Genomic DNA, 15,823 nt, shown 5'->3' with positions numbered 1-15,823 from the left:
TTTTTTAAAAACTCAATGCCATATGAAAATTGTAGACCATTCATAGATATGGAAATTTTATAAAATCAATTTTGATTTGCATTTATAAATAATGAAATTTTAAATAAATCATGTCTTGAAATTATTTCACCAGAGATTGTACTCTTTATTTTTAATCGACATAATAATTGTACAAATTTGTGGGGTACAATGTGTTATTAGATTATGTATATTTGTGTAATTATCAGATCAAAGTAATTAACATATCAATTACCCTAAACATTACTCTATGGTGAAAACTTTCAAAATTCTTTCTTTTAGCTTTTTGAAATGTGTACTACATTGTTTTTAATCTATAGTCACCTTATTGGACAATAGCACACCAGAATTTTTTGCTCCTCTCTAACTATAACTCAGTCCCATCAATCTCTCTACTCTCCCTTTTTTCTAACTAATATTCTACTCAACTCCTGTGATATTTTCTCGATTCTACATGAGTGACATCACAGAGTATTTGTTTTTTCTGTGTCTGGCTTATTTTATTTGACATAATGTTCTCTAGATCAGAGATCTTCTTTAATATTTACTTTTTTCATATTTCTATACATAAATATGAATGCATAAAGTATCTTTTTAAAAATATTTTGGAAAATGAAAAAGAAAACTAAAAAAAGAACAATGAGCTCACCAGAGTTCTCTTATTTTAAGCATAGGGAAAATGCTGTGCGTATTGTGTCAGTACGTGGAGTAGGAAGCTTCTGATGTGACTCCCAATGATTGCTACCTCCTGAAATTCCAAACCATGGGTATTCATTTCTCATTCCTTTTGGGTTGAACTTAGTAACTTGCCTCTAATAAATTGAGTGCTTCTAAAGTAATGGGAATATCACTTACATATCCAAGTTACTAAAACTGTGTTTTCAATCTTGTTTACACCACCATCCCCTGATCTTGCTTTCTCTCACTCTGGCTCTGTTTCTTCTTGAGCATTTGCTCTTTTAAATCAAGCTTCACAAGTCCACATAGCAAGAGACTGAGCAACTGAGGCTCTCAATTCAATAGCCCTTAGGGAATGATTCCTGCTGCATTAATTTATTATTGCTGGTATGACAAATTATCACAATGAATTAACTTAAAACAAAAATAAATTTATTATCTTACATTTCTGGAAATCAGAAGCTTGAAATGAATCTCACTGGGCTAAAATCAAGGTATCAGCCATGCTGGGTTCTATTTTGAAGATTCTAGAAAATAATTCATTTCCTGTACTTTTTAAACTTTTATAGGCTGCCTACATTCCTTGGCTTGCACCCCACCCCTTTCATCTTCGAAGTTGGCAACAAGCAGATAACATGGCCTTATATCTGTGTCACTCACCCTCACACAAACTTCTGTCTCCCACTCTCACCTTTAATGTCCCTTGTGATGACATTGGACCCACTGTGATAATCCAAAATAATCTCTTTACTTTAAATTCCTTAGATCAGGTGGGCATGGTGGCACATGCCCATAATCCCAGCAGCTCAGGAGGCTGAGGCAGGAGAATTACAAGTTGGAGGCCAACTTCAGCAATTTAGCAAGGCCCTAGTGAACTTAGTAAGACCCTATCTCAAAATTTGAAAAACAACAACAACAAAAAAACAATGGTTGGGGATTTAGCTCAATGGTATAGTGTCCTTGGGTTAAATCCCCAGTGCTCCCCCACCAAAAAAAAAGTCATCAGATTAGCAATCTTCATTCCATCCAAAATGCATTTCCCTTTTGACTGTAATATAACACATTCACATTCCAGGGATTAGAACTCATATATCTTTAGGAACCATTACTCTGCCTATCCCACCTGTCAATAATTACATATGTGAATTGGAAGTGGATCATTGTGTTACCAGCAGGAGTCAGGATTGTATTTGTGTTCTAGAGTTGAAGAATGAACACTGAAAATAACACTGAGTTAAGCAGGCAAGCAGGAATTTTACTTAAAAGTAGAGTAAAAATTCAGAGGACACAAAGACCAATCCACAAAATTACAACTACCTTATATTAGACAAAGGTGCTAAAAGCATGCAATGGAGGAAGGATAGCATCTTCAACAAATGGTGCTGGGAAAACTGGAAATCCATATACAACGAAATGAAATTGAATCCCTTTCTCTCATCTTGCACAAAAGTTAACTCAAAATGGATCAAGCAGCTAGGAATCAAACCAGAAACTTTGTGTCTAATAGAAGAAAAAGTTGGCCCTAATCTCCATCTCATGGGGTCGGGCTCCAAATTCCTTAATAGGACACCTATAGCACAAGAGTTAAAATCAAGAATCAACAAATGGGACATACTCAAACTAAAAAGTTTTTTCTCAGCAAGAGAAACAATAAGAGAGGTAAATAGGGAGCCTACATCCTGGGAACAAATATTTACTCCTCACACTTCAGATAGAGCTCTAATCTCCAGAGTATACAAAGAACTCAAAAAATTAAACAACAAGAAAACAAATAACACAATCAACAAATGGGCCAAGGACCTGAACAGACACTTCTCAGAGGAGGACATACAATCAATCAACAAATACACGAAGAAATGCTCACCATCTCTAGCAATCAGAGAAATGCAAATTAAAACCACTCTAAGACACCATCTCACTCCAGTAAGAATGGCAGCCATTAGGAAGTCAAACCACAACAAGTGTTGGCGAGGATGTGGGGAAAAGGGTACACTTGTACATTGCTGGTGGGACTGCAAATTGGTGCAGCCAATTTGGAAAGCAGTATGGAGATTCCTTGGAAAGCTGGGAATGGAACCACCATTTGACCCAGCTATTCCCCTTCTCGGACAATTCCCTAAAGACCTTAAAAGAGCATACAACAGGGACACAGCTACATCAATGTTCATAGCAGCACAATTCACAATAGCTAGACTGTGGAACCAACCCAGATGCCCTTCAATAGATGAATGGGTTTAAAAAAATGTGGCATTATTACACAATGGAGTATTACTCAGCACTAAAAAATGACAAAATCATGGCATTTGCAGGGAAATGGATGACATTAGAGCAGATTATGCTACGTGAAGTTAGCCAATCCCTAAAAAACAAATGCCAAATGTCTTCTCTGATATAAGGGGGGTGACTCAAAATGGGATAGGGAGGAAGAGCATGAGAAGAAGACTACCAGGAGGGAATGGGAGAGAGAGAGGGAATTGCACGGAAGATGGTAGGAGACCCTCATTGTTATGCAAAATTACATATAAAATGATGTGAGGGGGAAGAAAAGAGAGAGAGAGAGAAACGTGTCACAATAGATTGGGTAGAAAGAGGTGATGAGAGGGGAGGGGAGGGGAGGGGGGATAGGAAGGGCAGCACAATACAATAGACACTAGTATGGCCCTATGTATAAACGTGGCTGTATAGCCAATGTGATCCTGCAATCTGTACACGTGGAAAAATAAGAATTCATACTCCATTTGAATCAAATGTATGATATGTTAAGATCATTGTAATGTTTTGATCAACTAATAAATTTTTTTTAAAAAAAATGAGAGTAAAAATTCAGAACTCCAGCAGTGCACCTGGGAGGGACAAGATTGCTGTTTAAGTCTTATAGCATCCCTTCTTTTACACACACACACACACACACACACACACACACACATAAAACCAGGGATTGAACCCAGCAACTCTTAACCACTGGGCCATATCCCCAGCCCTTTTTATTTTTTATCTAGAGACAGGGTCTCACTACGTTGCTTAGGCCCTCACTAAATTGCTGAGGCTGGCTTTGAACTTGCAATTCTCCTGCCTCAGCCTCCTGAGTTGCTGGGATTATAGGTTTGTGCCACCATGCTCAGAAGCATCCTTTCTTTTAAAAACCATAGGAGAAGTTGATAAGCTCATCTTGATTGGTTCTTGATATTTCAATTTTCAGGCAGTGGGCATGGACCTGATTATACAGTCCCTCTCTGCAAGATGGAAACTTATACCTTTGAGAAACAGGAATTGTTTCTGTTGATGCATCTTAAAATGGCTGTCCTCATGCTTGCTTTCTTGTTGAAGTTTACTGTCTCTTCCCTACTTTTCTATCTCAATTCTACAATGAAGACTTCAAATGAGTTTGTACCCTAGATGAAAACTTGATTGTAGCTTTGTGAGAGACCCTGAAACAAAGAGGACCCAGATTAGCCTGACCCACAGAAACCGTGAAATAATAAATGTGGATGGCTTTAAACTGCTAAATTATTGGTAATTTGGTACAAAGCAATAGATAACTAGTACAGTACTTAAAACTAAATTATTGTTTTTATTTGCACATTTCCCTAGGTTTTATTTTTGCTTCCATTTAATTAAAAACAAATGTACTCCATTGATTTCAAGTTGGGGAAATTACAGGTTACATTTAAGTTATCCAAACCAATAGCTAAAATGATCAATTATGTTAGTGTTTGTAATGCAACGCTCCAATTTGCTATACTTGCACAATGATCCTATCACATCAACAATAAAAATCCCTCTTCCCTTAGCTACAGACTGATCCTCAAAATGTGATTACAGTATAAAAAGATGATCAGTGAGAAGAAAAGTCATGGTAGCCCAGCTACACCACAATGCTTGTGATTATAAAGAAATTGTGGTGCATTCAACTGAAATTTTAGCTGCTGGAATGGAATTAATGTGTTGTTAGTTACATTTTCTCTTCCTTAGAAATTAAAGATGCTTTCTTTATTTTGTAAAATATGGAGCACCATGAGATTAAATTACTATAATAAATGAAGAGTTGATTTATCTTTTAATGCTTTTTGTATATTCCTTGGGTAATATATATACCAATTGATCTATAGCTGATTCACTTAATTGCTTAAACCATGGAGATAATAAGTGAAGTTAATTACCCTAGATAGAACTGAACCCAAGACTATGAGCACTATGTTACTATAAACCAAATAAGTAGTTTTTTAAAAAAAATCATTATGAATATTAACAAATTTTGTTTATCATTATCTAATAAGAAAGTTTAAATTTGGCTAGGCATGGTGATACTTGCCTATAATCTCAATTCAGTCCCCAGTACTTACCCTTACATTCTCTCTCATCCCTCTGTTAAACAACAAAGCAAAAAAAAAAAAAAAAGACTACTGACTCCAATTTTGAATCAAATTAAAGCAAACTTATATTTGTGTACACAGGAGCTGGCCAGGACTGTCTCTCCCAAAACCCCAAGCTCTCTAGCAACACAATTTTAAAGCATAAAAAGTTGCAAAGGGGGGGTGTCTTGAGAACTTACAGATAATAGGATTTTGAGAAGCATAATACAAAGGCAGATAGTAAGTTAATGATCTACATGGCTTAACATTTCAAGGTAGGGAATAAATTTAGATGCCAACATCAAAATTTATGAGGTGCCATTGAGGTTTCAGAGAGGGTTGTTATCTGGTCAGGGAAAGCCAGGCATGGGTGAGTTCAAGGCACGGACAGGAATTCTAAACAAGTTTAGAAATCACAGTAATTTATACTAAACCAGAAATTAACTTTTCATGACTTTGTGAAGAGATGGCTCCAAATCTTAAGATGGAACTAGGCTGGGTTTATCAATTCCTCCTGTTCTCTTTCCTCTACTGATTTTCTGTTATTTACTTACATGTGTTTGTTTTATAATTAGTGTCTTTTGGGTATACATGATGGTGAGATTCACTATAGTGTGTGTGTGTGTGTGTGTGTGTGTGTGTGTGTGTGTATATATATATATATATATATATATATATATATATATATATATAAAAGTTAAGTGAGATTTATTCCACTGGAAAAAACTATATTTAGGGATGTTATGGGTTGCATTATGCCACCCTTCCATTGACCTATTGAAGTTCTAAACTTCAGTATCTATGGAATTTATTTGGAAACAGGGTCATTGCTAATGCAACTCTTTAATTCAAATTAAAATATTAGTTTGGTTCCTAACCCAAGATTACTGTTTACCTATAAAAAGGGAAATTTTAGACACAGGGCAGACATACAGAGACAGAACATTATATGAACATCAGGAGAAAGATAGACATCTATAATCCAAAAAGCAACCCAGAATAGGTCCTTCCTTTATAGCCCTTAGAAAGAACTAACCCTTTTAATACCTTACATCCAGAACTGCAGGATTAAATTTCTATTGTTTAAACTAGCTGTTTTGTAGTATTTTATTATGGCAGCCCTAGAAAACTAATATTAATTCCTCTGAGAAGACTATAATCTAACTGTTGAATGATAGACCTGAACTGTTTTTCAGCTTATTTTAAGTTTCATTCCAATTGGTGCTTTAATGCATTACTTCATGGAAGCAAATGATTATGCAGTCCCCTGTTCAACTTGGTCAAATCCCATGGATGTTCTCTGTCTCTTTACAAACAAATACAAAAGATATTCTTCCAATGAAAAGATAAATATAACCCTAGGGGGCCCCAAATAATATTTATAGCCTGCAAAATGATTTATTTCTTCCTGTTGTGTAAACTCATTATGTGAAAAATCTTATAAAAATATGCAAATTATATCAGAAGTTTACCTCTTTAATTTTAATTTTCTCAACTTGATTCCACCTCAACTACCCAGTCCTAAGACTTGCCTTCTCCTTTATTAAAAAAAGCAATTCACCAAAGACACTTTCAATTTTGTATACTTATTACCTCAAAATTATCTAACTCAAGCTCATCCTCACTTGCTTCTCTCTGGTCTCAGAAAAAAAAGAGAGCCATCCTTCTGTTCAAAGTCAATCCTACCTTCTTTCCTTTTCCGCAACTTTCATGTCCCTGACAACCTGGTTATTGGCATCAAATCAATATTGGCATCAGATTCTCCACTTAAGGTCAGGAGCCATTTTATGTAAAGGCTCCAAAGTTTTGGTTCTGAGGCAATGCTGCTTAGCCTCCCATAAGAACATGTGCCTGCTAAACAATCAACCTCAACCCAGCTTATGATGCAACTCTTAAGCAGCTTATGGAGTTCCTCTTGAGGGCCATAAAGCTACTCTGGGAGTGCCAGCACACTGCTGCTCTCCTTGGAGGGACAGCCTTGTCGGTATACAGACAATAAATCTCTTGCATGAGATTCTAGTGTGTGGCATGGTCTTTGGACTTTGCATGGACTATGTGAATGACCGTTCACATGTTCCATCTCTGTTCTCCATGGTCCACCTCTCCTGCTCCAATGAATCATTTTTCTCTGTAAAGTCAGGCAACGGGTGGCAACCAAAGGAGGCAGATTTCAAAAGGCCCTGAACGAGGTTTTATTGAGACTAATTCCTGGGCAGAACTCAATCAGACCAACAGAGTGGATAGGAAGAGGGTCTGAGAAGAAACTGCATGGGAGCTCGACCAGACTGGAATTTTATGGAAATGGGATTTTTGTCTCACTGGAGTTGGTTGGGGGAACTGGCTGAGATCCAGGATTGGCCAGGAGACCTGCTGATTCACAGGAGGTTTCGTTGATGCCTGATTGATGTTTCTTTCGCATACTCGGGCTGCTTGGAGCTTTACTCCTAAGTCACCACCACCAACCTGACACCCTCAGCTTCAAATATTTTCTTGTCTAAAAGAGAAATCCCACAGGATTCAAGATGGTGGATTAGAGAAAGACTGGAGTCCTAGTTGCTCTGTGGCTCAGGATTCAAGCAGCAGGAGTGTTGCTTCTCAGCAAGGTGAGTGAAAGAGGAATTTCACTAAAATTCAATATTTGATAGAGTGTCTTAGAGACTCAGAAATCTGGGTACATTAAACAAAGGAGAAATAGAAATTGGTGCCAAGCCATTTACAGCAGCAGCAGTAGTAGTCTGGTTCACCACAAAGGGAAGGAGTGGTAAGGTCCTTGCTTAGCATCTGGTAGCCATCCTAGGTAACAGCCACCATTTTCCTGCCCAAGGGTGTGTCACCCCTCCCTCATACCAAACCCACCCTTAATCACCCACATTAGGACCCACCTGGCTCTAATCCCTGAGCTTCCCCCATCAAAGCCCCAGAACTGTTTCTAAATTGGCCACTGAGAGCTGTGGTGGGAGTCATCTTTGAGGCCACCACCCTGCAGCTGCTGCTGTGGAGCGAGGAGGTTATAGCAAATGCTACCACACTGTTCCAGCAAAGTGCCTATCATGTGGCTTTGGGTCTTCCTAGGAGAACAGGCACAGGGAAGATTATACCAGGTGAATTCCAGTTGGAAAAGAAAAAGGTAAGTCCAACTTTCTATTCCTTTGAGTTTGGAAGCTCACACAACCAGCTGAAATGGGTTGGGGATCTGAACAGGTGGGTGTGAAAGCATTCAGGAACTAAGCCTTGGAAGATTGTGTGTTCTCAGGCAGCAAAGTGTGTGGAGGATTGGTTCCCTGCCCTTGAGTAAAATTCTTTGGAGGCTCCTGAGATTCAGACTTCTATCAAAGATTGGCAACTACCAGGCCCTAGGGGTATGTTAATCTAATCTCTCCAGAGCTGGTACAAACCTACAAAGCCCCTGAGGCCTGATTAGACCTAAGCCTCACCTGTTGGAATTCCTACTCTGAAGCTGCCCCACCCTGGGAGTGTGTTGATCTGGTCTATTCAGACAAAACTCCAGGTGACAGTACTTCCTATCCTATCCTACCTCCTACTGGGGAGAAGAGAAGCTGAGACTTATACCAGCTTTAGTCTTAGGCTACTCCAACTGGAACCTCAGAGAGCAACACAAAAAGAGGAAAGGGCTCACAACCCCCAGTTCTTTCTCTGTCCCTCTCTCTCAAGAAGAAACACAAAGAAGGACAGTTGGACATAGGCAGTGACAATCCAATCTCATCCATTGTATCTTTACCACCTCAGTAGAGATGAGTTCTTCCCTTTTCATTAAGAATCTTTTTCCGTGTGTGTGTGTGTGTGTGTGTGTGTGTGTGTGTGTGTTTTCACTTGTTCACTATGTGCATGTGCTATGCTCATTGGTTCAGGGACATATATACATATTTCTTTTTTCCCCTCATTTTTAGAATTTTTTAATGTAGTTAGCTTTCCTTGCCTTCACTTTTGAGGGTTAGGGCTTGGGGTTTGTATATTTTGGTTTTGTTTTATTTTCATTTCATTCTCTTCTTTCTATATCTCTCTTTTCTTCTGCTGACAGCCAAATTTTCCTCTTTTCTCTTTATTTATCCCTTTACTTTGTTTCTCCTTCTTTTCTCATCTTTCATTATACCTAGTACTTTCTACATCTTTTCTGCATTTTCTGTTCACTTTTGAAATTGTAAACTCATTACACCTTCGTAGCACAATTTTTCTCTTAATTAACTATTTTAACATCTTTTAGAACTATTTGGTTTATATAATTCCTGCCCTATCATTCATGTCATAATTTAGAATCCCACCAATAGTGTAAAACTGTTCATTTTTCTCCACATCCTCTCCAGCATTTATTATTGTTTATATTTTTGATAACTGCCACTAACTGTTATGAGATGAAATCTCAGTGCAGTTTTGGTTTGCATTTCTCTAGTTGCTAATGATATTGAACATTTTTTCATGTATTTGTTGGCCACTTGTATTTCTTCTTTGGAGAAGTGTCTAATTCATTTGCCCATTTAATTGGGTTATTTAATTTTTTTGGTGAAAACATTTTTGAGATCTTTATATATTCTAAATGTAAATACTCTGTCAGAAGAATAACTGGAAAATATTTTCTCCCATTCTGAGGGTTCTTTCTTCACATTCCTAATTGTTTTCCTTATTGTGCAGAACTTTTTAATTTAATGCAGTTTCATTTACTAACACTTGGCATTATTTCCTGAGCTTTAGGGGTTCTATTGAGATAGTCCTTGCCTATGTTTATATAATGGACTGTTGACCCTACATTTTCTTCTAGAAGTTGCATAGTTTCTGATCTAATTCCAAGGTCTTAATCTACTTTGTGTTGATTTTTGTGCAGGGTGAAAGATAAGGGTCTAGCTTAATTCTTCTATGTATGTATACCCAGTTTTCCCAGCACCACTGGTTTAAAGGGCTATCTTTTGTTCACTGTATGATTTTGGTGACTTTGTCAAGGATAACGTGACTTTCTATACCATTAGTCTATGTGTCTATTTTATATCAGTACCGTGCAGTTTTCATTACTGTAGCTCTGTAGTACAATGCCAAGCCAGGTATTGTGATGCCTCCAGCATTGCTTTTTGGGCTTAGAATTGCTTTGGGTATTCTGAATCTTTTATACTTCCAAATGAATTTTAAAACTTTTTTCCTAGCTTTGTGGAGAATATCATTGGGATTCTGATGGGGATTGCATTAAATTTATATATTGCTTTTGGCAATGTTATGGTATGGATGTGAGGTATCTCCCAAAAGCTCATGTGTGAGATAATGCAAGAAGGTTCAGAGGAAAAAGGATTGTGTTTTGAGAGTCTTAACCCAATCAGTGAAGTAATCCCCTGATAGGAATTAACAGATTGTTAACTGAAGTTGTAAGGTGTCACTAGAGGATGTGAGAATTAGAGCTTGGCTTTGGGATATACATATTTGTATCTGGCAAATGGCTATGACCTTTCTCTTCTTCCTGATCACTGTGATGTGAGCTGCTTCCCTCTGCCACACTCTCACACCATGATCAGCCTCACCTCAAGCCCTGAGAAATGGAGGCAGCCTTCTAAGAACTAAGGCCTCTGAAACCATGAGCCCTCAAATAAACTTTTCCTCCTCTTCAGTTGTTCTGGTCAGATCCTTTAGCCATAACAGCAAAAAAATCTGACTAAAATAGGTAATATGACCATTTTAACAATATTAACTCTGCCTATACATGAACATAGAGGGTCTTTCTATCTTCTGAGGTCTTCTTCAATTTCTTTTTTCAAAGTTTGATAGTTTTCATTGTATAGGTCTTTTACCTCCTTGGTTAGATCTATTCCTATGCATTTTATTTTTTGAGACTATTGTGAATGGAATTCTTTTCCTGATTTCTTTCTTAGTAGATTCACTATTGTTATGTATAAAAATTATTGACTTTTGTATGTTGATGTTGTAACCTGCTATTTTGCCAAATCTGTTTCAGCTCTAGTAGTCTAGTGGAGGTTTTGGATCTCCTAGGTACAAGATCATATCATCTGAAAAGGGTGATAATTTGACTTCTTCCTTTCCTATTTTTATCCCTTTTATTTTCTTCTCTTGCCTAACTTCTCTGTCTAGAATTTTTAGCACTACATTAAATACCTTTCTAGCACTGTATTAAAAACATCCTGTCTTACTCCAGATTTTAAAGAAAATGCTTTCAATTTTCCCTGTTTACTACAAGGTTGGCTTACAGTTTCAGATACAGCCTTTATGATGTGTTGAGGTAGATTCCTTCTATCACTAGTTTCTTCAAAGTTTTATCATGAATGTGGCTAAATTTTATTGAAGGCCTTCTCTACCTCTATTGAAATAACTAATGGATTTTGTTGTTAATTCTATTTGTGTGATGAATTGCACTTATTGATTTGCTGATTTTATTTTATTTTTTAAAGAGAGAGAGAGAATTTTTAAATATTTATTTATTTTTTTAGTTTTCAGTGGACACAACATCTTTATTTTATTTTTATGTGGTGCTGAGGATCGAACCCAGTGCCCTGTGCATGCCAGGCAAGCACGCTACTGCTAGAGCCACATCCCCAGCCCTGATATGCTAATTTTAAACCACCTTGCATCTTTGGAATAAAACAAACTTGGTCTTGATGTTCAATCTTCTTAATATGTTAAATGTATGATAGATTTTAACTATATTTTGCATTAATATCATTAGATATTAGTCTGTGATTTTCTTTCCTTGATGTGTTTTATCTGGTTTTGGTATGAGTGTGTACTAGCTTCATGGAATAAATTTGGAAGTGATCCATCCCTTTCTATGTCATGGAATAATTTGAGGAGTACCGTTTCTATTCTTATTTAATTTTTCATTCATATCCTGTACTGACTTCCTTAATTCTTATTGTTTTACTGTGTTCCCTTGGAATTCATTGATCATTTTTATAATCATTCTTTTTAATTCTTTACCTGATATTTCATCCATTTCAATTCCTTCGGGATGGTCAGTTGCTGGTGAATTATTAGCTTTAGGAAGTGTCATGTTACCTCATTTTCTCATATGTCTTGTATTCCTGTGTTTGGTTTCATGCATTTTTTGGGAGGTATTTCTCTTCCACATATCTGGGCCTTTTTAGGGAACTTTCCAAATTGTCCTAGAGTAATCAAAAATGAAACCCCTCGTAGGTGTGGTATTCACAGCTTTTATGTTAATTCTCTCTGTTTTTGCTGTAGGAGTAAATATCTGTGAGTGGGACCTGAGTGTGCACCCCTATCCATTTCTACTGGTCATTAGCTTGGGTTTTTGTCTCTTCTATTCTTTGTATTAGAGCCTAGCTGAAAATTGAGTGTCATTAATTTGTATGTGGAAGAAGATACACTTTTTGCTGAGTTTAGTTCAGCCGCAGAATCTCTACCCTGTGAACTTGTATTGTCCCTTTAGTTTATGAGCACCTCACAGAATAGGGGAAAACAATCACAACAACCAAGGCAAACAATATACAGCATTAAACTAAATACTTGGTTTCTACTATGACACCTGCAATGTTAATATTCTCTCTCTCTCTCTCTCTCTCTCTCTCTCTCTCTCTCTCTCTCTCACACACACACACACACACACACACACACACACCACAAGTTACCAATAGCAAAAACAATAAGTAACATAAACTAGGTCTGGCATCAAAGCACACCAGTGTCAACTATGTTATCCACACCAGTAATAATTGCAATATACAACCACTATGGAAATTAGCATGGAGGTTCCTCAAAAGACTAGGCATAGAAACACCATATGACCCAGCTACCTCACCCCTCAGTATTTGTACTAAAGAATTAAACTCTGGGGCTGGGGTTGTGGCTCAGAGATACAATGCTCACCTAGAATGCATGAGGCACTGGGTTCGATCCCTAGCACCACATAAAAATAAAATAAAGGTATTGTGTCCACCCATAACTAAAAAAAGAAAAGTGCTAAAAAAAAAAAGAATTAAAGTCAACAGCCTGGGGCATGGTTATGCATACTTGTAATCCCAGTGGCTTGGGAGACTGAGATGAAAGAACCACAAATTCAAGGCCAGCCTCAATAATTCAGCAAGGCCCTAAGCAACAAAGTGAGACCCTGTCTCAAAATTTTTAAAAAGGGCCAGGGATGTAGCTCAGTGGTAAAACATGCCTGGGTTAAATCTCCACTAGCAAAGGGGGGGGAAAAAGAATACCAAGTTATAGCAGCACACTTCACAGTAGTCAAACTATGGAACCAGCCTAGGTGTCCATCAATGGATAAATGAAATGTCTATGTACACATAAGGGAGTTTTATTCAGCCATAAAGAAAAATAAAATTTTGGCATTTGCAGGAAAAATGATGGAACTAGAGACCATTATGTTAAGTTAAATAACCCAAACTCAGAAGCTTAAGGGTCATATGTTTTCTCTCATATGTGGAAGCCAGAGAGGGAAAAGGAAAAGAAATGGGGGGGAGAGCTCATGAAAATCAAAGGAATATCAGAATATGAAAGGGAACAGTGGGTGAAAAGCAGAGAAGGAGGGAGAAAGTGCTGGGGAGTGATATTGGCCAAAGTATATTGATATATTTTGTGCACATATGAATATGCAACAACAAATCCCAGCATTATGTACAGTTATACAGCACAATAAAAATGTGGAAAGTGACAGAGAGAAATCCCTTGACCCCACATTTTCTTTAATCTACAATTGAGTTTCAATTTCTCTTTCCAACAAAAACTGTTTGAAAAGGAAGTCATATTAATTGTACCTAATTTCATATCTCCCATTCACTACTCTGTGTTCTGCTTCCTATTATTTCTATTAAAGTTGAATTTTAACTAAGGTTATAAATGTCTTATAAAACTCAAGAGATATTGTCATTCCAGTATTTTTGAAAATTTTTAAAAAATATTTATTGGATTTTGTTTAATTTTTTTGTAGTTGTAGATGGACAACTTGCCTTTATTTTAGTTGATTTTTTTTCTTAATTTAATTGATTTATTTATATGGTGCTAAGGATCAAACCCAGTGCCTCCACATGTTAAGCAAGCACTCTGCCCCTGAGCTACAGCTACAGTCTCCCAGTTTTTTGCTAAACCTTTGAATTTGACACTATCAATCACTACCTCTTTCTTAAAATTCTCTATTGTTTTGTTCAATGTGAAGAGGGCATTATAATACTCCACTAATTGAAATACAGATTTTAAAGAACTGAAAGTCACCCAAATGCCCATTAATAATGGTTTAAATAAAACTATTTCATTCATATTATGAAGATAAGTTACCATTAGAAATTATGTGTAATAGGAAAAATGGAGCAAAAATTGCTACCTGGGTATTAGAAGTTAAACACCAGCCCAAAGGGCTCAAGCCTGTTGCCCAAGAGATTCAGAGGCCTCTCCTAACTATAAGACTGAGCTTCCTATTCTTCTCACCACTTCCTTTAAATGAGTCATTCAGGCATTTGCCCACAAACATGAAGTGACCTACACCTTATTCCCTTCTATATACCGCTAGGTTTTTGCTCTACCTCTATCTCTATCCCTATCTCTATATCTGCTTTACTCTTTATTCCAGCTTCATGTGATCCATAGAGAAAAGACTGCCCTACTTACTTATTATTGCACCCTTTTTGCCCAATATCTATGAGGAAAAAAAAAATCTTGGGATTTGTTTCATGATGTAGTGGGGTATTGAATTTGTTCCTTCTATCTGAAGAACCAGGAGTTGTTCCAAGCCAGATTACTCTTAGGATGGGAGAGAACAGAAGGTCAGGTTCCCAGCACCAGAGAGATGGTCAAGCAGGCATACACTGGACATAAGTCAGACAAGAGCCACAGGGGCATCTGCCAATGCAAATAAGCCTCCCACGTGAGAAGCCCTTTTCTCACCCATGGCCTACGCAGGTGACGGAAGCTGGGTTCCCCTGTGTGGAGTGGGCTGGCTGGGAAATATGGTGAAAAATTACACAACACAGAAAATAGTTTTAAAAAGTGGGGACAGGACTGCTCATCGACCTTAAGAATTGAACTTCCAATCTGGAAAGAGAGAGCGAGAGCCCCTATTTACTTTATTTATGTGGGGGAACTTCAAAGGCTTTCTACAGAATGTTCTTAGCCAATCTAAGTAGGAGGTGGGCTGTCCAGTTTTCAATGGGTCATGCACAACTCCAGAGCTACGAGATCAGCCCTCATAGCCTGATCAGTCTTCATAGCTGAGCAAAGATAGGTCCTGTGCAATGAGCAATCCATTAAGTGGGAGGGGCCACAAAATAGCTTGCAATTCCAAACCAAAATCTCCTTGGCTCCAAGGCTGAGTGAAGTCAGACAACTAGATATTAGGTCTTTTGCCAGGTAAAAGAGGTATCCTGTGAAAGGCTCACTGTAATCACCTATGCCATCTTCCCTTAATTTCCTGTTACAGCAGGGTTGTTCTATTCAGGTAGTCAAACTTTGGCTGAGGACTCTCAAAACCAGGTTCTTGGATAATATTTAAGGATATATCTTATAATTGTAACATGTTACCTAAAGTCACATGTATAAAGTTTCAGTTGTTCAAGATAAAATAGTTCTAAAGAACTGCTAAACATTGTTCTTATAGTTAACTATACCAAACACCTAAATTTGTTAAAGGGAAATATTTCATTGTATGCTTTTTATTGCAATTAAAAATTAAGGCTATAGGAAAATACAAAGACTTCAACCTCTGGTAGTGAGACTACAATTGAATCATTAAACTACATTTTAATTAAAGATGAACTCAGAAAATACTTCACATAAGAAGCTGCTTCAGATCTCCTTGGTTCTTTCTT

This window comes from Callospermophilus lateralis, chromosome X (genome assembly GCF_048772815.1).
Source record: "Callospermophilus lateralis isolate mCalLat2 chromosome X, mCalLat2.hap1, whole genome shotgun sequence".
In the NCBI taxonomy this organism is placed as follows: Eukaryota; Metazoa; Chordata; class Mammalia; order Rodentia; family Sciuridae; genus Callospermophilus; species Callospermophilus lateralis.
Note: the sequence above shows the minus strand (reverse complement) of the source record.